General features: G+C 45.9%; 1 long non-coding RNA gene across 2 annotated transcripts in view; it reads right to left on the bottom strand.

Annotated features, from left to right (window-relative positions):
- Positions 1–21,011, bottom strand: part of LOC142751126 (uncharacterized) — a 129,304-nt gene that overhangs the window by 74,153 nt on the left and 34,140 nt on the right. Inside the window, exons 3-4 of one of the 2 annotated variants that reach the window (XR_012882717.1) lie at positions 20,392–20,586; positions 18,130–18,249 (exon numbers count right to left, since the gene is read on the bottom strand). This is a non-coding gene — a long non-coding RNA (uncharacterized LOC142751126). Of the gene's footprint in view, positions 1–18,129; positions 18,250–20,391; positions 20,587–21,011 lie in introns of those variants that run through there. The other variant, XR_012882716.1, reaches the window with a different exon arrangement.

Below are 21,011 nucleotides of genomic sequence, written 5' to 3'. Positions count from 1 at the left end.
TTCGGACAGCCCTGCTGTCTGGACTTGGACCCCTGCATCAGCAGTAAAGTCCGGTACTTGGGGGGTGTAGGAGGTTGGGGACAACTAATTAAGTTCAGGTGCGGGTGTAACCTGAACGCTAACCCTCCTGCAACTGTGCGTAGGTTCCTGGGTGTCACTTAAAGAGGCTCTGTCACCAGATTTTCAAACCCCTATCTCGTATTGCAGCAGATCGGCGCTGCAATGTAGATAACATTAACGTGTTGTTTTTTTTCAAAAACGAGCATTTTTGGCCAAGTTATGACCATTTTTATATTTATCCAAATGAGCCTTTCTTAAGTACAACTGGGCGTGTTTAAAGTTAAGTCCAAGTGGGCGTGTATTGTGTGTGTTACATCTGGGCGTTTTTACTTGTTTTACTAGCTGGGCGTTGTGAATAGAAGTGTATGATGCTGACGAATCAGCATCATCCACTTCTCTTCGTCAACACCCAGCTTCTGGCAGTGCACAGACACACAGCGTGTTCTCCAGAGATCACGCTGTGACGTCACTTCCTGCCCCAGGTCCTGCATCGTGTCGGACGAGCGAGGACACATCGGCACCAGAGGCTACATCGACTTACCTGCAAACGCCGATGCTGCTGCAGAATCAACTGTAGCCTCTGTCGCCTGGTGCCGATGTGTCCTCGCTCGTCCGACACGATGCAGGACCTGGGGCAGGAAGTGATGTCACAGCGTGATCTCTCGAGAACACGCTGTGTGTCTGTGCACTGCCAGAAGCTGGGTGTTAACGAAGAGAAGTGGATGACGCTGATTCGTCAGCATCATACACTTCTATTCACAACGCCCAGCTAGTAAAACAAGTAAAAACGCCCAGATGTACACACACAATACACGCCCACTTGTACATAACTTTAAACACGCCCAGTTGTACTTAAGAAAGGCTCATTTGCATAAATATAAAAATGCTCATAACTTGGCAAAAAATGCTCGTTTTTGAAAAAAAAAAAAAACGTTACTGTAATCTATATTGCAGCGCCGATCTGCTGCAATACGAGATAGGGGTTTGAAAATCTGGTGACAGAGCCTCTTTAAGAAAGAGGACAGAACAAAAAACGGACCCTACATTACTCACAGTATCTGTTTTCGATGTGAGCATCTCATACGCCTCTTCTGCAGTAAATGTTTTGCGGGCTATTTTTATTTTTTTATGTACAGTAAATGTATATGTACTTCTACTTGTATACTGTCTAGAGCTGTATACAAACAAATGTATAATACAACTATTTTTTGTCTTTTTTTTTACATAAAACACTAAATACTAACATTAACATACACTAATATATTTTTTATTTTATAACACTAAAACTGACTTAGGTTTCGTTCACATCTGCCTCAGGACTGTTCATGGGTTCCGTAAGAGCTTTCCATCATGGGAACCCATCATCGGAATCCAAACTGAAACAAAGGGAAACCATAGGTTTCCGTTTGCATCACCATTGATTTCAATGGTGACGGATCCAGTGCAAATGGTTTCCGTTTGTCCCAGTTGTGCAAGGGTTCCGTTGTTGATACCGTCAAAACGACAGAACCCTTGCACAAACGGAGACAAACGGAAACCATTGCCACCGGATCCGTCACCATTGAAATCAATGGTGATGGAAACGGAAACATATGGTTTCCGTTTGTGTCTGTCAGGGCTCCAATCCGATGGAAAGATGTGAACGAAGCCTTACACTGACTATACTACATTGGCAAAAAGACGATGACTAACTGACAATCACATACTGACTGACGCTAACTGACTGACGCACTGACGCTGACTGACACTAACTGACACTAACGGACTATTATGCCTCGTTTTACGTCTGAAAATAAGGCTACAATACGTCGGCAAACATCTGCCCATTCATTTGAATGGGTTTGCCGACGTACTGTGACGCCTCGTTTACGTCTGAAAATAAGTCGTGTGAACCCAGCCTTAGTCAGCGTCAGACTGTCTGTAAGGGTATGTTCACACGCTGAGCCAAAAACGTCTGAAAATACGGAGCTGTTTTCAAGGGAAAACAGCACCTGATTTTCAGACGTTTTTTGAGCAACTCACGTTTTTCGCTGCGTTTTTCGCGCCGTTTTTTCGGCCGTTTTTGGAGCTGTTTTGAATAGAGTCTATGAGAAAACGGCTCCAAAAACGTCCCAAGAAGTGTCCTGCACTTCTTTTGACGACCTGTAATTTACGCGTCGTCGTTTGACAGCTGTCAAAAGACGACGCGTAAAATGACTGCCTCATCAAAGAAGTGCAGGACACTTCTTTGAAACGTAATTTGAGCCGTTTTTCATTGAATTCAATGAACAGCTCAAGATTACGGGCGTCAATGACGCCTCGCAAAATGCGAGGAGGAGCATTTACGTCTGAAACGACGGAGCTGTTTTCTCCTGAAAACAGTCTGTAATTTCAGATGTAAAAGCCAGTTCTCGTGTGCACATACCCTAACAGATGGTCTGACGCTGACTAACAGATGGTCTGACGCTGACTAACAGACAGTCTGACGCTAAGGGTATGTTCACACGTAGTCAACAAAAACGTCTGAAAATCCAGAGCTGTTTTCAAGGGAAAACAGACCCTGCTTTTCAGACGTTTTTTTACCAACTCGCATTTTTCGCGGCGTTTTCACGCCGTTTTCGCGGCGTTTTTTACGTCCGTTTTTGGAGCTGTTTTCATTGGAGTCTATGAGAAAACAGCTCCAAAAACGTCCAAAGAAGTGTCCTGCACTTCTTTTTACGAGGCGTAATTTTACGCGTCGTAATTGCCGTACGTCGCGTAAAATTACGCGTCGTGTGGACAATACAGCGTTATACCCATAGAAAGTAATGGGCAGATGTTTGACGACGTATTTGAGACGTATTTCCAGACGTAAAACGAGGCAAAATACGCCTCGTATACGTCTGAAATTTGGCCGTGTGAACATACCCTTAGGCTGGGTTCACACGACCTATTTTCAGACGTAAACGAGGCGTATTATGCCTCGTTTTACGTCTGAAAATAGGGCTACAATATGTCGGCAAACATCTGCCCATTCATTTGAATGGGTTTGCCGACGTACTGTGCAGAGAACCTGTCATATACGCGTCGTCGTTTGACAGCTGTCAAACGACGACGCGTAAAAATACAGCCTCGGCAAAAGAAGTGCAGGACACTTCTTTCAGACGTAATTTGAGCGGTTCTTCATTGAACTCAATGAAGCACAGCTCAAAATTTATGTCTGTCAGAGAAGCCTCGCAAAACTCTTTTTTTGTGAGATTCCGGCAAGTGAAACCAAATCTCGATTAGCTCCGTGATCTCGCGAGATTTGTTTTCACTTGCCGGAATCCCACAAAAAAAGATTCAGAAGTGTCAGGATTCTGAGTACACATGACGTCCAGGCTGGATGGTCATGTGTATTCATTATCAGGACACTGTAGTAATGTTAGGGTTTGTGTATGAGGCTGCACATAGTGATATAACTATATCGCTAGTGCAGTGTAAATGAATGGAGAGGAGTGCATGATGCCGATTGGTCAGCGTCATGCACTCCCTGTACAACGCCCACTTGGTCGAAAGTAAAAGTACGCCCACTTGGGCATTAAGAAAGCTCATTAGCATAAACTAAAATCACTCCTAACATTGTGAAAATAGATCGTTTTTTTTAAATAAAAAGCATTACTGTCACCTACATTACAGCGCCCATCTCCTTATGTAGGAGATAGGGCACTTATAATGTGGTGACAGAGTCTCTTTAAACAATGAAGAATAAAGAAGCCGCAGTTGATTCACTGTTGTGATTATTATACGAGAATTCGGCCCATGGAAGGAGGTGGCGGAGATCATTTTCATGTACTTGATTGATTCTCTCAACCTGGCGGTTGGATTGATGAAAAGTCCAATTTCAAATCCGGAAGCTTACACATGGCTCTCCTGAACATGGATGTGAATTGCACGCCCCGATCATACACGATATGGAGGGGCAATCCATGCACACAAAAAATATGCTGAACAAATTGCCAGGCGAGGAGCTGAGGGAAGGCCAGACAGAGGAACGAAATACGGCATCTTTGAGAAACTATCCACAATTACCCAAATAGTGGTACATCCATCAGAGGAAGGGAGATCTGTAATGAAATCCATGGCAATGTGTTGCTATGGGTTGTTTGGGACAGGCAAAGGTTGAAGCAGACCTGGAGTGAGAAACTTTATTTTGGGCACAGTTGGCACACGAGGAGACATAGTCCACAACATCGTTGGGCAACGTGGGCCACCAATACTGATGAGAGATAAAGTCCCGAGTCTTCTGAGTGACGGAATGACCTGCCAACTTGGAGTTGTGACCACAAGAGAGAATTTTTCTCCAGTCTGCTGGAGGAAAATAGGTTTTCCCTGGAGGAATGTCTCTGATTTGTAGAGGAGCAACAGATATTATGCGTGAGGATTTGATGATGGGCTGAGGATCCTCTTCCAGGTCGGTAGTCTCAAATGAACGGGATAGGGCATCTGCTTTGACATTTTTGCAGCTGGGCGGAAATGAAGTAGAAAATTAAATCTAGAGAAAAACAGAGACAATCTGCCTTGACGTGGTTTCAGACATTGTGCAGACTGTAGGTAGGTGAGGTTTTTATGGTCAGTATAGATGTATGGTGTGCAGCACCCTCCAACAGATGTCTCCACTCTTCTAGGGCCAATTTAATAGCCAAGAGCTCCCAGTCACCAATGGAATACTTTCTTTCCGCAGCAGAGAAGAGTTTGGAGAAGAAACCACAGGAGACAGCTTACCCCTTAGGCTGCGTTCACACGACCTATTTTCAGACGTAAACGAGGCGTTTTAAGCATCGATTTACGTCTGAAAATACGGCTCCAATACGTCGGCAAACATCTGCCCATTCATTTGAATGAGTTTGCCGACGTACTGTGCCGACGACCTGTAATTTACGCGTCGCTGTCAAACGACGACGTGTAAAAAAGACGGCTCGTCAAAAGAAGTGCAGGACACTTCTTGAGACGTAATTTGAGCCGTTTTTCATTGATTCAAATGAAGAACAGCTCCAAATTACGGCCATAATTGACGCCTCGCAAAACGCGAGTACGAGCAATTACGTCTGAAATTACGGAGCTGTTTTCTCCTGAAAACAGCTCCGTAATTTCAGACGTAAATGCAGTTATCGTGTGCACATACCCTTAGAGTTCCTTTGGAAAATAAGTGCTCCAGCACCAATGGACGAGGCATCAATCTCCAACGAGAACTGTCGTGAGACATCTGAATGATGTAAAACGGAGGCAGAAGTGAAGGAACTTTTAAGCTCAGTAAATGCAGTTTTGGCTTCGGGGTTCCAATTCTTGGCATTTGCTCCCTTTTTGGTGAGAGCTGAGATGGGAGCAGTAAACGAAGAAAAGTTAGGGATAAGTTGATGGCCAAAAACCTCTATACGGAACAGAGACCTTGGGAACGAGGCCAATCTAAGATAGACTTGACTTTTTCCGGATCCATCTAGAGTCCTTGTTTAGAAACAATATAACCCAGGAAGGGTAAGGATTTATTTTCAAAGAAATATTTTTCAAGTTTGGCATACAGGTTGTTTCCCCTTAACCATGACAGGACTTGGTGAACATGCTTCAAGTGTGTCGTATGATGAGTGTGTCGTAAAAGATATCGTCCAGGTACACCACAATGCACACGTACAACAGATCCCAGAATATATCATTCACAAATTACTGGAACACAGCTGGAGCACTACATAGTTCAAAGGGCATCACAAGATACTCATAGTGACCGTCTCTGGTGTTGAATGCGGTTTTAGACTCATCACCCTTTTGGAAGCATATAAAATTATGAACCCCACAAAGATCCAGATTAGTGAAAATCTTGACCTGAGGTGATTGTTACAGGAATTGAGAGTTTAGGAGAGAATTGTAAAGGATCTGCCAGGTACTACGTCTGGGTATACTCCCGGGATTAACCAGTCGACACCTGAGGCCAGACCTCTTAGACTGACACCGGCTCCCACCAACCAGGGTGGCAGGCTCAGGAGTGGGAGAGCCTATCGCGGCCTGGTCAGTCGGAGTTAGCTCCGCCCCCTGTCCATTTATACCTGCCGTGTTCTCTTCCTCAGTGCTTGTTATTCTTCTTGGACTCCTGGCCCCACTGCTGCCTTGCTCCAGCCTGCTTCTGCCGTGCTTCTGCCTTGCTTCAGTTCCGTTTATCCTGCTTCGCTTTGCCCCTGGCTTGCTTCCTGCTCCGTGCTCTCGTTGGTATACTCCACTTCATCCTGATCCTAACTGACTCATTCACCGCTCCGTTTCCTCGCGGCGTTCCGTGGGCTAGTGCCCCTTCCCTTGCGTGTTCCCTGTTTGTCCTCCCTTGCACTTAGACAGCGTAGGGACCGCCGCCAAGTTGTACCCCGTCGCCTAGGGCGGGTCGTTGCAAGTAGGCAGGGACAGGGCGGTGGGTAGATTAGGGCTCACATGTTCCCTTCACCTCCTTCCTGCCATTACATAATAACAAGCCCATACCTAGTCTACCATTTCTCCTACGCTGACGCTATCATGGACCCCCTTGAGACCCTGACCCAGCAGATGCAGGGCCTCTCCCTACAGGTTCAGGCCCTGGCTCAGAGGGTCAACCAGGGTGACGCTGCCTTAGTAGTACCCCTCACCTCACCTCTAGAACCCGACCTCAAGTTACCTGACCGGTTCTCAGGGGACCGTAAGACACTTCTCTCCTTCCGGGAGAGTTGCAGACTTTATTTCCGCCTAAAACCTCACTCCTCAGGTTCCGAGAACCAGCGGGTGGGTATCATTATATCCCGACTCCAGGAAGGGCCCCAAGAGTGGGCCTTCTCCTTGGCTCCTGATGCCCCTGAACTTTCCTCCGTTGATCTTTTTTTCTCTGCCCTCAGACTCATTTACGACGAGACTGACAGGACTGCCTTAGCCGAGAGTCAGCTGGTGACCTTACGTCAGGGTAGGAGACCTGTTGAGGAATACTGTTCTGATTTTAGGAAGTGGTGCGTAGCTTCTCGGTGGAACGACACGGGCCCTAAGGTGCCAGTTTAGGTTAGGATTATCTGACGCCCTGAAGGATCTGCTGGTTAGCTACCCCTCTTCTGACTCCCTAGACCAGGTTATGGCCCTAGCAGTACGACTTGACCGACGTCTCAGGGAACGTCAGCTTGAACGTTTCAATGTGTTCCCCTCTGACTTCCCTGCGATTCCCCCCGAGGTCCCGTCTCCTCGCTCTTCCACGGAGGACCCGGAGGTACCTATGCAACTCGGGGCCTCCATGTCCCCTCGACAACGTAGAGAGTTTTGCAGGAAGAATGGTCTCTGCTTCTATTGTGGGGACGACAAGCATCTACTGAACACCTGTCCCAGGTGCAAGAATAAACAGCCGGAAAACTTCCGCGCCTAAGTGATCATCGGGGAGGTCACTTGGGCGCACAGGTATTTCCCGTTAATATGAAACGCAATAAAATTTTGCTTCCCTTTCAGGTCTCGTTTGCTGGCCAGTCTGCCACGGGCAGTGCCTTCGTGGATTCTGGCTCATCTGCTAATATCATGTCTGTGGAATTTGCTATGTCTCTAAAAATGCCTTTTATTGATTTGCCTAATCCTGTCCCGGTAGTGGGTATCGACTCCACTCCTCTTGCTAATGGTTATTTTACTCAGCATACTCCTGTTTTTGAACTCCTTGTTGGCTCCATGCATTTGGAGCAGTGCTCTGTACTGGTGATGCAGGGATTATCGTCCGATCTGGTATTAGGTCTTCCCTGGTTGCAGCTGCATAATCCCACGTTTGATTGGAATACTGGGGATCTCACCAAATGGGGTAGTGAATGCCTGATGTCATGTCTTTCGGTTAACTCTATTTCTCCCCGGGAGGAGGTAAACACGCTTCCTGAGTTTGTTCAGGACTTCGCTGATGTGTTTTCTAAGGAGGCCTCCGAGGTGTTGCCCCCTCATAGAGATTACGATTGCGCCATCGATTTGGTGCCTGGTGCCAAGCTTCCTAAGGGTAGGATATTTAATCTTTCATGTCCTGAACGTGAAGCTATGAGGGAGTATATCCAAGAATGCCTGGCCAAGGGTTTCATTCGCCCCTCGACTTCTCCTGTAGGTGCTGGCTTCTTCTTCGTGGGGAAGAAGGATGGTGGTCTTAGGCCGTGCATTGATTATTGGAACCTGAATAAGGTCACCGTAAGGAACCAGTATCCCCTTCCTTTGATTCCGTATCTTTTTAATCAGGTTCAGGGGGCCCAATGGTTTTCTAAGTTCGATCTACGGGGGGCATATAACCTTATCCGCATCAAAGAGGGGGATTAGTGGAAAACTGCGTTCAACACACCCGAAGGTCATTTCGAATACCTGGTCATGCCCTTTGGGTTGTGTAATGCCCCTGCCGTCTTCCAGAATTTTATTAATGAAATCCTGAGAGATTACCTGGGTAATTTTCTTGTAGTGTACCTTGATGACATACTGGTGTTTTCCAAGGACTGGTCCTCCCACGTGGAGCATGTCAGGAAGGTCCTCCAGGTCCTCCGGGAAAATAATCTGTTTGCGAAAACCGAAAAATGTGTGTTTGGGGTACAGGAGATACCATTTTTAGGTCAAATCCTCACTCCTCATGAATTCCGCATGGACCCTGCCAAGGTTCAGGCTGTGGCGGAATGGGTCCAACCTGCCTCCCTGAAGGCGCTACAGTGTTTTTTGGGGTTCGCTAACTATTACAGGAGATTTATTGCCAACTTCTCGGTCGTCGCTAAGCCTCTTACGGACCTTATTCGCAAGGGTGCTGATGTCCTCCATTGGCCCCCTGAGGCCGTCCAGGCTTTTGAGACCCTCAAGAAGTGCTTTATCTCGGCCCCCGTGCTGGTTCAGCCCAACCAAAGGGAGCCATTTATTGTGGAGGTTGACGCATCCGAGGTGGGAGTGGGGGCCGTCTTGTCCCAGGGTACCAGCTCCCTCACCCATCTCCGCCCCTGTGCTTACTTCTCTAGGAAGTTTTCGCCCACGGAGAGTAACTATGATATTGGCAACCGCAAACTTTTAGCCATTAAATCGGCTTTTGAAGAGTGGCGTCACTTCCTGGAGGGGGCCAGACACCAGGTAATGGTCCTTACTGACCACAAGAATCTGGTTTTCCTAGAATCTGCCCGGAGGCTTAATCCTAGACAAGCTCGTTGGGCACTATTCTTTACCAGATTTAATTTCTTGGTTACCTATAGGGCTGGGTCCAAAAATATTAAGGCTGATGCACTGTCACGTAGTTTCATGGCCAATCCTCCTTCCGAGAAGGATCCTGCTTGTATTTTACCCCCTGGTATAATCGTTTCTGCCACTGATTCTGATTTAGCTTCTGACATCGCGGCTGATCAAGATTCAGCTCCCGGGAACCTCCCTGGGGACAAACTGTTTGTCCCCCTGCAATACCGGCTAAGGGTACTCAGGGAAAACCATGACTCCGCACTATCTGGTCATCCTGGCATCTTGGGTACCAAACACCTCATTACCAGAAACTATTGGTGGCCTGGGTTGCCTAAAGACGTTAGGGCTTACGTCGCCGCTTGTGAGGTTTGTGCTAGGTCCAAGACCCCTAGGTCCCGACCTGCGGGCTTACTACGTTCCTTGCCCATTCCCCAGAGACCTTGGACCCATATCTCCATGGATTTTATCACCGATTTGCCTCCATCTCAGGGCAAGTCGGTGGTGTGGGTGGTAGTAGACCGCTTCAGCAAGATGTGCCACTTTGTGCCCCTTAAGAAACTACCTAACGCCAAGACGTTAGCTTCGTTGTTTGTTAAACACATCCTGCGTCTCCATGGGGCCCCAGTCAATATCGTTTCTGACAGAGGGGTACAATTTGTTTCCTTATTTTGGAGAGCTTTTTGTAAAAAGTTGGAGATTGATCTGTCCTTCTCCTCCGCCTTCCATCCCGAAACTAATGGCCAAACGGAAAGGACTAACCAATCCCTGGAACAATATTTAAGGTGTTTCATCTCTGACTGTCAATTTGATTGGGTCTCATTCCTTCCCCTTGCCGAATTTTCCCTGAATAACCGGGTCAGTAACTCGTCAGGGGTCTCCCCGTTTTTCTGTAATTTCGGGTTTAACCCAAGGTTCTCCTCTGTTTCTCCTGGTTGTTCCAATAATCCCGAGGTAGAGGACGTTCATCGGGAACTGTGCACAGTCTGGGCCCAGGTTCAGAAGAACCTAGAGGCGTCCCAGAGCGTACAAAAGATTCAGGCTGATAGTAGACGTTCTGCTAACCCCCGGTTTGTCGTCGGGGATCTGGTCTGGTTGTCGTCCAGGAACTTGCGCCTTAAGGTCCCATCCAGGAAGTTTGCTCCCCGATTTATTGGACCTTATAAGATCATTGAAGTCCTCAACCCTGTATCCTTCCGTCTGGAGCTGCCCCCATCCTTTCGCATACATGACGTCTTCCATGCCTCCCTCCTTAAACGCTGCTCCCCGTCCTGGTCCCCCTCGAGGAAACCTCCTGTTCCCGTTCTCACCCGTGAGGGGGTGGAATTCGAGGTGGCCAAGATTATGGACAGTAGGATGATCCAGGGCTCCCTCCAGTACCTGGTCCATTGGAGAGGATACGGGCCGGAGGAGAGGACTCATGATGTTCACGCTGGGATATTGATCAGAAGGTTCCACCTTCTCTTCCCCACTAAACCGGGTCCTCTTAGTAAGGGTCCGGTGGCCCCTCATAAAAGGGGGAGTACTGTAGAGGATCTGCCAGGTACTACGTCTGGGTATACTCCCGGGATTAATCAGTCGACACCTGAGGCCAGACCTCTTAGACTGACACCGGCTCCCACCAACCAGGGTGGCAGGCTCAGGAGTGGGAGAGCCTATCGCGGCCTGGTCAGTCGGAGTTAGCTCCGCCCCCTGTCCATTTATACCTGCCGTGTTCTCTTCCTCAGTGCTTGTTATTCTTCTTGGATTCCTGGCCCCACTGCTGCCTTGCTCCAGCCTGCTTCTGCCGTGCTTCTGCCTTGCTTCAGTTCCGTTTATCCTGCTTCGCTTTGCCCCTGGCTTGCTTGCTGCTCCGTGCTCTCGTTGGTATACTCCACTTCATCCTGATCCTAACTGACTCATTCACCGCTCCGTTTCCTCGCGGCGTTCCGTGGGCTACTGCCCCTTCCCTTGCGTGTTCCCTGTTTGTCCTCCCTTGCACTTAGACAGCGTAGGGACCGCCGCCAAGTTGTACCCCGTCGCCTAGGGCGGGTCGTTGCAAGTAGGCAGGGACAGGGCGGTGGGTAGATTAGGGCTCACTTGTTCCCTTCACCTCCTTCCTGCCATTACAAGAATTTTGCAGAAGGCATTGGTCCACTCAGGGTAGTCTCTCCTATCAATCCTAGGTGATGGATTTTCCAAATGACCCTAATAGCCACAGTACATACATAAGTTAGCAGAACGTCTGCGCTGACGTTCTTGGTCAGACAGTCTGACTCTGTCCACCTGCATGGGTTCTTCAAGGATGATAGCAGAAGAAGGTAGCAGGGGTCTCTGAAAATTAGGTGCAAGTCAGTAGAACCTCCTGGGAGTGCTCTCAGGAACCTCATGTCAATGCGTGTTGCCAGAAGAATCAGGGCATCAAGGGTAGAAGGGAGATCACAACCCACCAGTTCATCATTGATTTTACTGGCTAATCCTTGCCAGAAGGTTGCCACCAAGGCCTTGTTGTTCCAGGCAAGCTTGGCTGCCAGAGTATGGAACTGTATTGCATACTCTCCTACCGTCGATTCCCCTTGGTGGAGTGTCAGAAGCGAAGCAGTGGCTGAAAACATGCTGCCAGGTTCCTCAAAGATGGTACGGAAGGTGTCCAGGAAGAGCTGCAGACTAGTGGTCCTTCACGTTCCCACAGGGGATTCGCCCATGCCAAGGCCTTGCCAGACAACAGGGAGACAATGAATGCTATTTTCATCTGGTCTGACGGAAACAGATGGGAATGCAATTTAAAGTGGATTTTACATTGATTATGGAAGCCTCGACAGGTTTTGGAGTCCACATCATAACGAGGTGGAAGTGGCAACTGAATTCCGGCTCCAGAGCTGACTAGAACTATGACTGGCTGAGGTGTAGACAGAGCTACAGCTTTTAGAGCTGCCGGAATAGAAAGAGGAGCGATGTCCAAGCGACAGGCGATGGTATTAACCGCCTGTAGCAGCTGATCCTGGCATAATCGGAGATGTCGCATATCATCTTGCATCACTTGTACTGCAGTCTTGGGTTGACCAGCGGGGTCTATGGTCTGAGCAAACTGTAACGTCAACGGGGAATGTAGACTTACTGGGCTACTCCATGTAACGTAGTAGCTGCTGGCCAGACAAGTAAATAATAGTCACTGGTCAATGGTACCTTGATGGCAGGCTGGTGCCGGATTACACGGTGTTCCAAATTATTATGCACATTGGATTTAAGTGTCATAAACATTTAATTATTAGTTTTTCAATTAAACTCATGGATGGTATTGTGTCTTAGGGCTCTTTAGATCATTGTAATCAATCTCAGACACCTGTGATAATTATTTTACCAGGTGTGCCCAATCAAAGGAAAACTACTTAAGAAGGACGTTCCACATTATTAAGCAGGCCACAGGTTTCAAGCAATATGGGAAAGATAAAGGATCTCTCTGCTGCCGAAAAGCGTGAAATAGTGCAATACCTTGGACAAGGTATGAAAACATTGGATATTTCAAGAAAACTTAACCGTGATCGTACTGTGAAAAGATTTGTGGCCGATTCAGAGCACAGACGGGTTTGTTCAGATAAAGGCATAATGAGGAAGGTTTCTGCCAGACAAATTAATAGGATTAGGAGAGCAGCTGCTAAAATGCCATTGCAAAGCAGCAAACAGGTATTTGAAGCCGCTGGTGCCTCTGGAGTCCCGCGAACCTCAAGGTGTAGGATCCTCCAGAGGTTTGCAAGTGTGCATAAAGCTATTATTCGGCCACCCCTAAACAATGCTCACAAGCAGAAATGGTTGCAGTGGGCTCAGAAATACATGAAGACTAATTTTAAAACCGTGTTGTTTACTGATGAGTGTCGTGCAACCCTGGATGGTCCAGATGGATGGAGTAGTGGATGGTTGGTGAATGGCCACCATGTCCCAACAAGGCTGCGACGTCAGCAAGGAGGTGGCGGAGTCATGTTTTGGGCTGGAATCATGGGGATAGAGTTGGTAGGCCCCTTTAGGGTCCCTGAGGGTGTGAAAATTACCTCTGCAAAGTATGTAGAGTTTATGACTGACCACTTTCTTCCGTGGTACAAAAAGAACCGTGCCTTCCGTAGCAAAATTATCTTCATGCATGACAATGCACCATCTCATGCTGCAAAGAATACCTCTGTGTCATTGGCTGCTATGGGCATAAAAGGAGAGAAACTTATGGTGTGGCCCCCATGTTCCCCTGACCTCAACCCTATTGAGAACCTTTGGAGCATCCTCAAGCAAGATATCTATGAGGGTGGGAGGCAGTTCACATCAAAACAGAAGCTCTGGGAGGCTATTCTGACATCCTGCAAAGATATTCAAGCAGAAACTGTCCAAATACTCACAAATTCGATGGATGCAAGAATTGTGAAGGTGATATCAAAGAAGGGGTCCTATGTTAACATGTAACTTGGCCTGTTAAGTTTTTTTTTTTATTAAAAGAGCTTTTGATTTCTGTAAATCTGACCTCCTGATGCTGCAAATTCAACAAATTACCATTTTACTTCTCTTTACAACCTTTAAAATGTTTTGATCTCTGTTGTGCATAATAATTTGAAACAGTGCATTTTGAGTTTTTGACTTCTAAAAAAAAATCTGTTATCATTAGGAGATTTGTTCAATAAAATTTGCATTATACTCCAACGGTTGATGGCTTGAAGATTATACTGACTGTCATTTGCATCGACTATTTAGGAAAATCAGCGAAAAATAACAGTTGCATAATAATTTGGAATGCGGTGTATTGGAACGTGCTTGTACTAGCTTAATGGAAGCTGGCTTGTGTTGGATAATCGGAAGCTGGCTTGTGCTGGATTCTCAGAAGCTGGCTTGTGCTGGATTATCGGAAGTTGGTTTGTGCCGGATTATCGGAAGCTGATTTGTGCCGGATTATTGGAAGCTGTTTTGTGCCGGATTCTGAAGCTGAACTGGTCACGGATACTGAGGTTGTCATGGACACTGGACATGGATACTGGACTTGACACGGACACAGGACACAAGATACAGGAACGGATATGGATGCTAGATAGTCACAGACACAGGTTTCAGGGAACTGGAAACAGAACTTTCGTAGACTAACTGATTTAATACTAACATTGCGAAGGCACTAAGGAAGTGGGCAAATTCCTAGGTGTGCTGCAATAGGCTGAAAGCAATAGTCCTGGTCAGGGCCGGCATCAGGAATTTCTGGGCCCCATACAGCCAAAGAGATTGCCTCCCCCTCCATTACCGGGGGTGGGCAACGTAAAGTGTGGCGCTCACTTTTGTGCGCTATATGCAGTAACTGATTTTGTTACTGACGTCAAGTTACAGTGAACTAAACCATGGAGCAGTCAGTGACCAGTTGATACCCTGGATTTTATTGAATTCAGCCAAAACATATGGCAAACAATGGGATACGTCGCCTGAGGAATGGCCCTGGGGAAACTCCTGAAGTGACTGTCCATATAATTTTACAAAGTCCAAAGTCCAAAGTCCACGGGCAGAGTGCTTGTGATGCTCTGCCTGGGAACTCCGGCATTGGGAAACTCCTGACATTACTGTCCATATAATTCTGTCAAGAGAGTAATACGTTCCTTTGCGGGATCTCTCAGGATGGAATAGCATAGTCTACTAGCTATTCCATCCTTCAAAAAAAAAAAAAAAAAGGTATACTGAAGTATACCAACCCGACGGAGACCATAATGAAGCCCTATGAACACATTTATCATGTACGTTGGGAGCTTTTCCGACATACAAGATAAACGTGGGGCGATAACACGATGTGGAGGGTGCCTTAAGAGAAGGTGAAGCACTTGTGAGGATGTCAGGCGCACTAAGGCCGATAAAAAAAAAGGCCTATACTTTCCATGCTACGCGTCTCTCTGAGGTCCTGCAACAGTCACATGGGATGAAACGTCAGCCCTGGAGGCCGGGCTGGATGCAGAAGCACAGATATCTGGGTAAGTATAAGGTTTTTGGTTTTTTTTCTGAGTTGCAATTTTTTTGTGGCAGAATCGCAGCTTTTCCGCAGCAAAAATAGCAACATCTGCTATTTGTTGCGGGTTTTACCTCCCCATTGAATTCAATGGAGAAAACCCACAACAGAAAGCAGCGATTCTGCCTCATAAATGGACATGCTGCAGATTAAAAAACCGCACCGCAGCTCAATTATCAACAGTTTTCTAGTGCATTTTTCACGCAGCGTGTGGATCAGATTTGTTCATCCACTCTGCTGCTACTGCTCCGCTGCTACTGTAATACACTGCGGATTTTCCGCAATGAAATCCATTGTGGAAAATCCGTAGTGTTTATGCTACGTGTGAATTTACCTTTACAGATTTTGCTAAGGATTTGCAGCAAATTAACCCTTTGCATTTTAAAGGGTGAAATGCGTGGCAATTTTGCAATATAATAGGCATGCTGCTGATTTAACAATCAGCAGAATGCCCTAAAGGCCATGCAGATTTTTTTTTCTACTGCATGTTAAAGGGCAACTAAACGTTTGACAAACTTCTGACATGTCATAGTGACGTGTCAGAAGTTTTGATTGGTGGGGGTCCGAAAACTGAGACCCCCACCAATCGCTCAAACGAAGCAGCAGAAGTGCTTCATGTCTGTTCGGCTTTTTCCGGAAATCAATGTATCGGAGTACGGACTCAATAGAAAGTCTATGAGCCCGTACTCCGATACATCGTTTTTCCGGAAAAAGCCGAACAGACACGAAGCGGCTCAGCGCTCACAAGAGTGCTTCTGCTGCTTCATTTGAGCGATTGGTGGGGGTCTCAGTGCTCCGACCTGCACCAATCAAAACTTCTTACATGTCACTAGGACATGTCAGAAGTATGTCAAAGGTTTAGTTACCTTTTAATGGGGTTTTGAAAACCCCAGTCACATAAAATGTTTTGTAATGTGTAGTGGATTTTTAGAGCGCAATCAGCACCGAAAATGGGAGACAAATCCACCATGTCTAAAGTGGCCTTAAGGGGGTTTTACACTGGGCGATCATAAAACGCTTGTTGCCGATAATTGCCCTATGTGAATAGGGCAGCGATCAGCAGATGAACGTACAAACGCACAATCATCTGCTGGTCGTATCGTTTTAAAAAAGTTAAATATTATCTTTGTCGTCAGCAGATCTTGGTGTATAAACAGGGAGACGCTCTGCCGACGTCATAATAATGTATGGGGACGAGCGATCGGAGTAACAACCACTCGTCCCCATCCATAGCTCCGTGTGATGTCTTGTTGAATGGCGCTCGCTGCACCGGCCGATGTCAAAGGGCCTTTAGGGTCCATTCACACAGTGCAGTCAAATCCCATTTTTTTGCCACGGTTTTTGCAAAATCGCAGCAAAAATGTGATTTGACTGCACTGTGAGAATGAAGCATAAAAGCACTGTTTTTTTTTCATGTTTTGTGCCATTATTTTTTTTAATGTAATTTTTGTAATCGTGGCACAAATAAGGCGGTTTTGCACAGTTTTTGCCATGATTACGAAAATCGTAGCAAAAAAATGCAGGGTAAACAAAAAAAATACTTTATTTTCTACAAATGGGGTCAGGGGGGATGTAAAGGAGGATGGGGCACTCACCAGTCTTGCAGGGTCCCGTCGGATGTGTCTGGTGGGCGGCTCTCTCCACACGGAGCTGCTTTAATGCTTCTCATGCAGCAGCTTCCCCTACTGTCCTCTCTGGTTCCAGCGTTAAAGTTACTTCGGAGGATGGGTCCATTCCTTTCTCAAAGTAACTAACGCCCCGTAAAAAAGAAGTGTATGTCACTTCTTGAGCCGTTTTTGGAGCCCTTTTTCATTGTCTCTATAGAAAAACAGCTCCAAAAATGGCCGTAAAAATCGCTTCAAAAAGCGCTTGAGGCATAAAAAACGGCTATAAATCAGAGGCTGTTTTCCTTTGAAAACTGCTGCGTATTTTACAGCCGTTTTTTGTTTAGCATGTAAACATACCCTAACGGTTACAAAGAAGCGGGCGGGCCCCTTTTTTCTAGCACTGTGGCCGGGCCCCTGACTGCAGTACCAGCTGTACTGCCCTGATGGCGGCCCTGGTCCTGGTGCGCATGCTCGCCCCCGTTCTTAAAAAGCTAGCACCTGCACCAGGACTATGGGCATAGGCCGGGAAAGTAGGAGAGAGAATAGTGCGCTGGCGTACCTGAGCAGGGAGTCACCAGCGCTGAGGACAGGTAAGCTGCGGCCGCCGGCGCTATAGGTGTCCCAATACTTTGTCCCTGTTTTCCTCCATAATTACGGTGTAATGCAGTTCTAAATATGTCAGCTTTCACTGTGGCGTCTGCTAAAGGACAAGCTACTGTGTTACTTCTTTCCTTCTCTGGAGACCTACATTGGCTGAGAGCTGACACTGCTGAGTGTTCTGCATTCAGTTCAAAGCAGGGTTTGCACTTTCCCAGCCATTAGCCAGCTGCTTTAGCATTTCATTATCATGATAGGATTTTTTCATACATCAAAGACTTCTCCAAACAGTGTGACTGAGTAGCTGTAACTGAGCCTGCACAGTGCTACCCATACAGTATTTCTGCACACAGTTCTCTGCCATCTGGCTTAGTCAAATTTTAGACCAGTAATGAAAGATAAAGTTTGTTCCTCTTGCTGTGTTAACCGTTAGGACAGTTTTTCTTGTAGAATCAGCAAGGTCAAAGAGCAATTAGCTGTCACTATCATGTGTTTGTGTACCTAATGTTCCTTACCAACAAGGATAGAAAACAATTTCAGTTATATTTATATTTAGGATTCCAAGTGACCACAATATAAGTAAACAGCAAAAAGTTATTCTCTCTCTGTTTATTTTAAATCTGTACCCAGTCCAGGAAAGGGTAAAACAATTTAGGACTTTACTTATCTTGAACACTGTCCAAGGCTGACCTGAGAACATGTCCATAGTCTAGTTTACAGAACAATCAGTGTTTGCCTGTTCTTACATTTAATCTCTGAGAATGATTGGATTCTTCAATATGTCATTCCAATTTAGAATTGTCCTTGGATTTTATAAAGAAAATGCAACCACAGTACTTTGTGTCAAGGCTAAAATGGAAAGAGGAAACACAGAAATTAGAGGGCAACTTAAAGAGGCTCTGTCACCACATTATAAGTGCCCTGTGTCCTATATAATGAGATGGGCGCTATAATGTAGGTGACAGTAATGCTTTTTATTTAAAAAAAAAACAATCTATTTTTACCATGTTATTAGCGATTTTAGCTTTATGCTAATGAGTTTCTCAATGGACAACTGGGCGTGTTTTACTATTGACCAAGTGGGTGTTGTACAGAGGAGTGTATGACGCTGCCCAATCAGTGACCAATCAGCCTCATGCACTCCTCTCCATTCATTTACTCAGCGCATAGGGATCCTTTTAGATCAGTATGTGCTGTTTTATACTAACACATTAACAATACTGAAGTGTTTAGACAGTGAATAGACATTCCACGGGATGTCTATTCACTGTCTCTGCACTTTGTTAATGTTTCTATGGTAGTTACAGCAGAGCAAGCGTAATCTCGTTGTAACCTGTCATTTACCGCATAATCTCGCGGGATTACACTTGACTGCTGTAAGTACCACAGAAACATTATCGAAGTGCAGAGATTGTGAATAGACATCCCATGGAATGTCTATTCACTGTCTAAACACTTCAGTATCGTTAATGTGTTAGTATAAGGGCTGGTTTACACGAGCATGTTATACGTCCGTGCGACGCGCGTGATCTTCACGCGCATCGCACTAACCTATAATAGTCTATGGGGCCGTGCATGATAGGTGCGTGAGTCCGCTGTGAAAAACTCACGACCTGTTCTATATTTGTGCGCTGTTCGCGCATCACGCACCCATTGAAGTCAATGGGTGCGTGAAAAACACGCATGCCACAAGGAAGCACTTCCGTGGGACAAGCGTGATTTGCACAACAGCAGTGAAAGGATGAATGAAAACAGAAAAGCACCACGTGCTTTTCTGTTTACAAACATCCGAACGGAGTGTTATAATGATGGTGGCTGCGCGAAAATCACGCAGCCGCACATCATACGCTGATGACACACGGAGCTGTTAAGTGCCTTTTGCGCAAAACGCATACGCTCGTGCAAACGAGGCCTCAGACAGCACATACTGATCTAAAAGGATCCCTATGCGCTGACTAAATGAATGGAGAGGAGTGTATGACGCTGAGTGGTCACTGATTGGTCAGCGTCATACACTCCTCTGTACAACGCCCACTTGGTCAATAGTAAAACACTCCCAGTTGTCCATTGAGAAACTCATTAGCATAAATCTAAAATCGCTAATAACGTGGTGAAAATAGATCGTTTCTTTTTAAATAAAAAGCACTGCTGTCACCTACATTATAGCGCGGATCTCCATATGTAGGAGATAGAACACAATGTGGTGACAGAGCCTCTTTAACCTGGAGTTGCAATTTAAATCATCAGAGAAAGTAGATATCAGCAGCACAACCAGCAATCAGACCATATGGAACACATATGGATCCCAACTTCAGGGGGGTGCTCGCAGAGGATAACCCTGTCCAGGAGAAATAGTAAATTAAATCAAGGAGGATTTATTTGCAATTTAAATCCGGTCATACTTATCTCACCTGAGTCCCTCATAAACATATGGGTTTATATCAATGAAAAGAGTGTAATAAACAGCCGTCATACACCTCTCGTGGGATAAAAAAAGAATTTGGCATGTTAAAATCCAACATGCCTGAGCCTTCTTTCGCACGTCTGCCATCAGATGAGTATTGGGCTGCCTTCATACAGATTAGATCAATGGCCAATACCACCATAACCGTAGGTGAAGTACTTGACCCTAAAATGACACCCATTGATGTTGTTTCCTACTTTTTCCCTCACAGAAAACTATATACAGTGGGCACTGGCACTATCTGTGTGGGGACTATCTACATGGGCACTGTGGGTTTTTTCAGGGGGTTAGAACAAAAATAACCTGACGAATGAAATTAATTTTTTTTTTAACAACCATGAAAAACGAATGGTAAACTGATCACAAATGGCCGTTAAAAACGGTCAGATGGCCAGGAAATGGATGAAAATTTAGAGACACACTGATGCAAAACTGCCATGAAAAACTGACAGTTTACCTGATTTTAACGTCTGTTTTTATTTCACTGTCGTGTGAATATATCCTAATAGAAAGGAGGTTGGTCTCACCTTGGGGCCATCAACAGAATACAGGCGCCATTTTTCCTCTCTGGATGATCTGTGGTGATGATCTTTATCAACATATTGCTACAGCTCCTTTCCTCTCTGCATTCAGACAGTACAAGCGCTGCATTGTATTCAGTACTGGACTTTTAACTTTCTCACTCACTGTTTTTTCCTCAATTATCAGTGTGAGGCAAAAGCCTAAAATGATGCATATAAAAAAAAACATAATAGAATAGGATTATCATTAGGAGGTAATGTTTTCTGTAAAGGATAAGCCTAAATGAATCTTTCCACAATATACTGAACAAATAGTTATTAATAGAGATTAATACAAAATTAACTAATGGAAGAAGGAAGCAGGTTTAAGGCCTCATGCACACGACCGTATTTTTGTCCACCCGTAAATACTGGCGTAAATACGGGTCTTTGGTCACACGTATTCGACCCGTATTGCACCAGTATTTACGGGCACGTTTTTGGCTGCAAAATTGCACTGCACTAATCGGCAGCCCCTTCTCTCTATTAGTGCAGGATAGAGAGAAGGGGCAGCCCTTTCCGTAATAAAAGTAAAAGAAATTCATACTTACCCGGCCGTTGTCTTGGTGACGCGTCCCTCTTTCAAC

Source organism: Rhinoderma darwinii, chromosome 3 (assembly GCF_050947455.1).
Source record: "Rhinoderma darwinii isolate aRhiDar2 chromosome 3, aRhiDar2.hap1, whole genome shotgun sequence".
Taxonomy (NCBI): domain Eukaryota; kingdom Metazoa; phylum Chordata; class Amphibia; order Anura; family Rhinodermatidae; genus Rhinoderma; species Rhinoderma darwinii.
This window is presented reverse-complemented; position numbering and strand designations above follow the sequence as displayed.